An 8614-nucleotide genomic window follows, 5' to 3' on the forward strand; every position below is an offset into this window, starting at 1 on the left:
ATCTACCTATGTGGCTTTGGCTGATTGGATGTCTCCTACCTGTGTGTTTAAGTAATGGTTACCTGGAACCGATACTAGTAACTGTTGAGGCATTTATTAAACAACAAAATGGCCTTGTTTTAGGTATGTGTTTTAGTAATAGTTACCTGGAACCGATACAAACAAAATGGCCTTGTTTTAGGTGTGTGTTTTAGCAACAGTTATCTGGAACTGATATTAATAACTGTTGAGGCATTTATTAAACAACAAAATGTCTACCTACCATGGAGTTACTATGGCTAAGTAGGACCAGGCAGGCCCTAGGGGGTTAACATGTTTTAACGTGGAATCGACCCCAACAATAAAAATCAGAGTATTAAGGGTGGGGTGGCTCAGTCATTTAAGTGTACAACTCTTGATTTTTGCTCAGGTCATGATCTCAGGGTCATGAGATCAATCCCTAAGTCAGGCTCCACACTCAGTGGGGATATTGCTTGAGATTCTCCCTCTCCTTCTGCTTCTCTTCCCGACCCCAAGTGCTCTCTCTAAAATAAATACATAAATTAAAAAACAAAACAAACCAGGATACTAAGGTGGGAAGTTTCATTTGGTCTAACCAACAATCTACTCCAGGAATCCCTTTCTTGTCCTGGTCAAGTGGTGTTATTCCCATGTTTAAACACAATCTGTGATGAGAAGCTCATTGTAGCAGCCCTTTTCAAATGTGAACTTGTCTCTTCGATTTTGTGGTTTTCAAAACAAAATTTTCCTCCCTGTCTTTTTTACCCTCTGTTCATTGTCCTACCCTTAGGATAACATGTCTTTTTCTTTTCCCACATGCTGTACCTCTGCATATTTTTACCTAGATGTCATATAAACCTTCTCTGCATCAAACAAAACAACACTCATTATGTCAGTCACTGATCATATAGCTTAGTTTTAACTGCTTTACTTTTCATATTTATTCTCCTTTAGACATAATGCCCTTGATATCCAGAGCCTGTTTCTAGGCTATAAAATAGAGCCATAAAATGAGCTGGGACAGAGACAGCCATTCTGATTTAAGGGACATGTATATCTGAGCTTTCTAAGGAAGAGAGGTGGGTTGCATGAAATTATGGTATGAAGAGAGGTCAAACAAAGGGAGGGGTCTGACATTCTTTTATTTTTTTATTTTTTATAAACATATATTTTTATCCCCAGGGGTACAGGTCTGTGAATCACCAGGTTTATACATTTCACAGCACTCACCAAAGCACATACCCTCCCCAATGTCCATAATCCCACCCCCCTCTCCCAAACCCCCTCCCCCCAGCAACCCTCAGTTTGCTTTGTGAGATTAAGAGTCACTTATGATTTGTCTCCCTCCCAATCCCATCTTGTTTCATTGATTCTTCTCCTACCCACTTAAACCCCCATGTTGCATCACCACTTCCTCATATCAGGGAGATCATATGATAGTTGTCTTTCTCTTCTTGACTTATTTTGCTAAGCATGGTAGGCTCTAGTTCCATCCATGTTGTTGCAAATGGCAAGGTTTCATTTCTTTTGATGGCTGCATAGTATTCCATTGTGTATATATACCACATCTTCTTGATCCATTCATCTGTTGATGGACATCTAGGTTCTTTCAATAGTTTGGCTATTGTGGACATTGCTGCTATAAAAAATTCGGGTGCATGTGCCCCTTTGGATCACTACATTTGTATCTTTAGGGTAAATACTCAGTAGTGCAATTGCTGGGTCATAGGGCAGTTCTATTTTCAACATTTTGAGGAACCTCCATGCTGTTTTCCAGAGTGGCTGCACCAGCTTGCATTCCCACCAACAGTGTAGGAGGGTTCCCCTTTCTCTGCATCCTCGCCAGCATCTGTCATTTCCTGACTTGTTGATTTTAGCCATTCTGACTGGTGTGAGGTGATATCTCATTGTGGTTTAGATTTGTATTTCCCTGATGCCGAGGGATATAGAGCACTTTTTCATGTGTCTGTTGGCCATCTGGATGTCTTCTTTGCAGAATTGTCTGTTCATGTCCTCTGCCCATTTCTTGATTGGATTATTTGTTCTTTGGGTGTTGAGTTTGCTAAGTTCTTTATAGATTCTGGGCACTAGTCCTTTATCTGATATGTCGTTTGCAAATATCTTCTCCCATTCTGTCAGTTGTCTTTTGATTTTGTTAACTGTTTCCTTTCCTGTGCAAAAGCTTTTGATCTTGATGAAATCCCAATAGTTCATTTTTTCCCTTGCTTCCCTTGCTTTTGGCGTTGTTCCTAGGAAGATGTTGCTGCAGCTGATGTCGAAGAGGTTGCTGCCTGTGTTCTCCTCAAGGATTTTGATGGATTCCTTTTGCACATTGAGGTCCTTCATCCATTTTGAGTCTATTTTTGTGTGTGGTGTAAGGAAATGGTCCAATTTCATTTTTCTGCATGTGGCTGTCCAATTTTCCCAGCACCATTTATTGAAGAGGCTGTCCTTTTTCCATTGGACATTCTTTCCTGCTTTGTCGAAGATTAGTTGACTGTAGAGTTGAGGGTCTATTTCTGGGCTCTCTATTCTATGTGTCTGTTTTTGTGCCAGTACCATACTGTCTTGATGATGACAGCTTTGTAATAGAGCTTGAAGTCCGGAATTGTGATGCCACCAACGTTGGCTTTCTTTTTCAATATCCCTTTGGCTATTCGAGGTCTTTTCTGGTTCCATATAAATTTCAAAATTATTTGTTCCATTTCTTTGAAAAAGATGGATGGTACTTTGATAGGAATTGCATTAAATGTGTAGATTGCTTTAGGTAGCATAGACATTTTCACAATATTTATTCTTCCAATCCAGGAGCATGGAACATTTTTCTATTTCTTTGTGTCTTCCTCAATTTCTTTCATGAGTACTTTATAGTTTTCTGAGTATAGATTCTGTGCCTCTTTGGTTTGGTTTATTCCTAGATATCTTATGGTTTTGGGTGCAATTGTAAATGGGATTGACTCCTTAATTTCTCTTTCTTCTGTCTTGCTGTTGGTGTAGAGAAATGCAACTGATTTTTGTGCATTGATTTTATATCTTGACACTTTACTGAATTCCTGTATAAGTTCTAGCAGTTTTGGAGTGGAGTATTTTGGGTTTTCCACATATAGTATCATATCATCTGCGAAGAGTGATAATTTGACTTCTTCTTTGCCGATTTGGATGCCTTTAATTTCCTTTTGTTGTCTGATTGCTGAGGCTAGGACCTCTAGTACTATGTTGAATAGAAGTGGTGATAATGGACATCCCTGCCGTGTTCCTGACCTTAGCGGAAAAGCTTTCAGTTTTTCTCCATTGAGAATGATATTTGCGGTGGGTTTTTCATAGATGGCTTTGATGATATTGAGGTATGTCCCCTCTATCCCTACACTTTGAAGAGTTTTGATCAGGAAAGGATGCTGTACTTTGTCAAATGCTTTTTCAGGATCTATTGAGAGTATCATATGGTTCTTGTTCTTTCTTTTATTGATGTGTTGTATCACATTGACTGATTTGCGGATGTTGAACCAACCTTGCAGCCCTGGAATAAATCCCACTTGGTCGTGGTGAATAATCCTTTTAATGTACTGTTGAATCCTATTGGCTAGTATTTTGTTGAGTATTTTCGCATCTGTGTTCATCAAGGATATTGGTCTATAGCTCTCTTTTTTGATGGGATCCTTGTCTGGTTTTGGGATCAAGGTGATGCTGGCCTCATAAAATGAGTTTGGAAGTTTTCCTTCCATTTCTATTTTTTGGAACAGTTTCAGGAGAATAGGAATTAGTTCTTCTTTAAATGTTTGGTAGAATTCCCCTGGGAAGCCGTCTGGCCCTGGGCTTTTGTTTGTTTGGAGATTTTTAATGACTGTTTCAATCTCCTTACTGGTTATGGGTCTGTTCAGGCTTTCTACTTCTTCCTGGTTCAGTTGTGGTGGTTTATATGCTTCTAGGAATGCATCCATTTCTTCCAGATTGTCAAATTTATTGGCGTAGAGTTGCTCATAGTATGTTCTTATAATAGTTTGTATTTCTTTGGTGTTAGTTGTGATCTCTCCTCTTTCATTCATGATTTTATTTATTTGGGTCCTTTCTCTTTTCTTTTTGATAAGTCTGGCCAGGGGTTTATCAATTTTATTAATTCTTTCAAAGAACCAGCTCCTAGTTTCGTTGATTTGTTCTATTGTTTTTTTGGTTTCTATTTTATTGATTTCTGCTCTGATCTTTATGATTTCTCTTCTCCTGCTGGGCTTAGGGTTTCTTTCTTGTTCTTTCTCCAGCTCCTTTAGGTGTAGGGTTAGGTTGTGTACCTGAGACCTTTCTTGTTTCTTGAGAAAGGCTTGTACCGCTATATATTTTCCTCTCAGGACTGCCTTTGCTGTGTCCCACAGATTTTGAACCGTTGTATTTTCATTGTCATTTGTTTCCATGATTTTTTTCAATTCTTCTTTAATTTCCTGGTTGACCCATTCATTCTTTAGAAGGATGCTGTTTAGTCTCCATGTATTTGGGTTTTTTTCAAACTTCCTTTTGTGGTTGAGTTCTAGCTTTAGAGCATTGTGGTCTGAAAATATGCAGGGAATGATCCCAATCTTTTGATACCGGTTGAGTCCTGATTTAGGACCAAGGATGTGATCTATTCTGGAGAATGTTCCATGTGCACTAGAGAGGAATGTGTATTCTGTTGCTTTGGGATGAAATGTTCGGAATATATCCGTGATGTCCATCTGGTCCAGTGTGTCGTTTAAGGCCTTTATTTCCTTGCTGATCTTTTGCTTGAATGCCCTGTCCATTTCAGTGAGGGGAGTATTAAAGTCCCTTACTATTATTGTATTATTGTTGATGTGTTTCTTTGATTTTGTTATTAATTGGTTTATATAGTTGGCTGCTCCCCCGTTGGGGGCATAGATTTTTAAAATTGTTAGATCTTCTTGTTGGCAGATCCTTTGAGTATGATATAGTGTCCTTCCTCATCTCTTATTATAGTCTTTGGCTTAAAATCTAATTGATCTGATATAAGGATTGCCAGTCCTGCTTTCTTCTTATGTCCATTAGCATGGTAAATTCTTTTCCACCCCCTCACTTTAAATCTGGAAGTGTCTTCGGGCTTAAAATGAGTTTCTTGGAGGCAACATATAGATGGGTTTTGTTTTTTTATCCATTATGATACCCTGTGTCTTTTGACAGGGGCATTTAGCCCATTAACATTCAGGGTAACTATTGAGAGATATGAATTTAGTGCCATTGTATTGCCTGTAAGGTGACTGTTACTGTATATGGTCTCTGTTCCTTTCTGATCTACCACTTGTAGGTTCTCTCTTTGCTTAGAGGACCCCTTTCAATATTTCCTGTAGAGCTGGTTTGGTGTTTGCAAATTCTTTCAGTTTTTGTTTGTCCTGGAAGCTTTTAATCTCTCCTTCTATTTTCAATGATAGCCTAGCTGGATATAGTATTCTTGGCTGCATGTTTTTCTCGTTTACTGCTCTGAAAATATCATGCCAGCTCTTTCTGGCCTGCCAGGTCTCTGTGGATAAGTCAGCTGCCAATCTAATATTTTTACCATTGTATGTTACAGACTTCTTTTCCCGGGCTGCTTTCAGGATTTTCTCTTTGTCACTGAGACTTGTAAATTTTACTATTAGGTGACGGGGTGTGGGCCAATTCTTATTGATTTTGAGGGGCGTTCTCTGAACCTCCTGAATTTTGATGCTCGTTCCCTTTGCCATATTGGGGAAATTCTCCCCAATAATTCTCTCCTGTATACCTTCTGCTCCCCTCTCTCTTTCTTCTTCTTCTGGAATCCCAATTATTCTAATGTTGTTTTGTCTAATGGTGTCACTTATCTCTCGAATTCTCCCCTCGTGGTCCAGTAGCTGTTTGTCCCTCTTTTGCTCAGCTTCTTTATTCTCTGTCATTTGGTCTTCTATATCACTAATTCTTTCTTCTGCCTCATTTATCCTAGCAGTGAGAGCCTCCATTTTTGATTGCACCTCATTAATAGCTTTTTTGATTTCAACTTGGTTAGATTTTAGTTCTTTTATTTCTCCAGAAAGGGCTTTTATATCTCTCGAGAGGGTTTCTCTAATATTTTCCATGCCTTTTTCGAGCCCGGCTAGAACCTTGAGAATTGTCATTCTGAACTCTAGATCTGACATATTACCAATGTCTGTATTGATTAGGTCCCTAGCCTTCGGTACTGCCTGTTGTTCTTTTTTTTTTTGTGTTGAATTTTTCCGTCTTGTCATTTTGTCCAGATAAGAGTATATGAAGGAGCAAGTAAAATACTAAAAGGGTGGCAACAACCCCAGGAAATTATGCTTTAACCAAATTAGAAGAGATCCCAAATCGTGAGGGGGGAGAAAGGGGATAGAAAGAGGTTCAAAAAGGAAGAAAGAAAAAAAAAGACAAAGAAAAAAAAAAGAAAAGAAAAGAATTAAAATAAAAAGAAAACAAATAAGAAAAATATAAAAAAGAAAAAATATATATATTGGATAAACTAGTTAAAAAACGTTAAAAAAGAAAAAGGTAAAAGTTAAAAAAAAATTTACCAGAAGGCGAGAAAAAAAAAAACAAAAAATGAAAAAGAAAAAAATTAAATTAAGTGCAAGACTAAAAAAAAAAAATCACAGGGAAAAAGCCATGAGTTCTGTGCTTTGCTTTCTCCAGAATTTCTGGAATTCTGCTGTTCTCCTTGGTATTGAAACCGCACTCCTTGGTAGGTGAACTTGGTCTTGGCTGGATTTCTTGTTGATCTTCTGGGGGAGGGGCCTGGTGTAGTGATTCTCAAGTGTCTTTGCCCCAGGCGTTATTGCACCACCCTTACCCGGGGCCGGGGTGAGTAATCCGCTTGGGTTTGCCTCAGGAGCTCTTTGTAGAGTTCCGGAGGACGGGAATACAAATGGCGGCCTCCTGGTCTCAGGCCAGGAGGAGCCGAGAGCCCAGGGCCCCACTCCTCAGTGCGCCCTCAGAGAACAGCGCCCAGTTACTCCCGTCTGCCTGACCTCCGGCCGCGCTCCGAGCTCACCGAGCCTGCGACCGGTTCAAGGTAACACCGAGCTGTGAGCTTACTGTCGGCTCTGTCTCTGTAGCTGGCTTTCCTGTTCCAATACCCGCAAGCTCTGCAACACTCAGACACCCCCGATCCTTCTGTGACCCTGCGGGACCTGAGGCCACGCTGACCCCACATGGGCTTCGCCCTGGTTTAGCCTCTGGAGCGATGTCCCTCAGCGGAACAGACTTTTAAAAGTCCTGATTTTGTGCGTCGTTGCTCCGCCGCTTGCCGGGAGCCAGCCCCTCCCCCTGGGGTCTATCTTCCCGTCGCTTTGGATTCACTTCTACGCCGGTCCTACATTTCAGAAAGTGGTTGTTTTTCTGTTTCCAGAATTGCTGTTCTTCTTCTCTTCAATCTGCTGATGGATTTTCAGGTGTTTGCAATCTTTAGATAAGCTATCTAGCTGATCTCCGGCTAGCTGAAGTAGTCTCAGCCTGCTACTTCTCCGCCATCTTGACTCCTCCTCGGGGTCTGACATTCTAATTTTGATCCTCTTTGGCTCTAATGACTAAGGCACAAGAAGATGAAGAGAGGGATACTGAAATTAAGTTCCAGTTAAGCTTAGAGAGGGAGGTATGGTTGGGGTGAAGGTGACTACATTTCTTGCACTTTTATGAAGGGGTAAGCTTTCCAATTCACACTTCCCCCAAAGTCACATGATCATTAAAACATCAGCCAATGATGAATTATGGAAGAAGCATCACCATCAAATGGGGAACATCCACAAGGTTCCATTTTGGTACATCTACCCATCTTTTGAATTATTTTGCATTTCATTTTGTTGTTGAAGACAGAAAGAAGGCATTTCACTAATTCTCTTTGAAAGCCAATATTTATGTGTACCAGGATTAGCATAGTTATCTGTTAGATAAACTAACTATACTGTAGGATAGTCTCTCATGAAAGATCTTGGAAAACTGGAGGCTTAAAAATATGGATACTGAAAAAACTTTGAAGTATACATAGGGCTAATTCTAGAGCTTGAATATCTAAATACTTAGCTGATCCTGTCAAGATCTTATTTAGCCCTGAAGTCATATCTATTTGTTTTTAATATGAAGGTAATAAATCATGTCATTGTTTAACATTGTAAGGTATGTGTACACAAGGCAGTCACAGAGCTGAAATATGACTTTGAAGCTTTTTAACTGCAACATTTAGAAACCTAGTTCAGCTTGTGGAAAACCATGGACATATTTTGGTTTGGCTCAGTGCCCTCTTTTCATCCTTCAGGTCACTGAGTGCAAAGGGAAAAAAAGCCTCAAGCTGTAAATATTTTTGAAGTACAGGTTTATTTTTCCCTCTTGCAAAACCAACACTGAATGATTTGATTTTGTCCAAGGGATCTAGTTTTTTCCAAGGCAGGGGATTGAAAAGTGCTTTATCACTGAAAAGTGCTGTTTAGATTGATTGCAAACATGTGACTTTGTAATTCCCAAGAGAATCTTATCAGAAACTAAAAGATGACTGCAAAGAGGTTTTTCAGTCTCAACATTTCTTCCTGCTTTAGGGTTGTATCTTCTCTTTTCATGCTGTTGAAAGTCTGGTCAGTTTGCAAATGTTGTCCATCTTTAGTTTTGCTTTTGCAAA

The sequence above is a fragment of the Mustela nivalis genome (assembly GCF_964662115.1).
Source record: "Mustela nivalis genome assembly, chromosome: 7".
NCBI lineage: Eukaryota > Metazoa > Chordata > Mammalia > Carnivora > Mustelidae > Mustela > Mustela nivalis.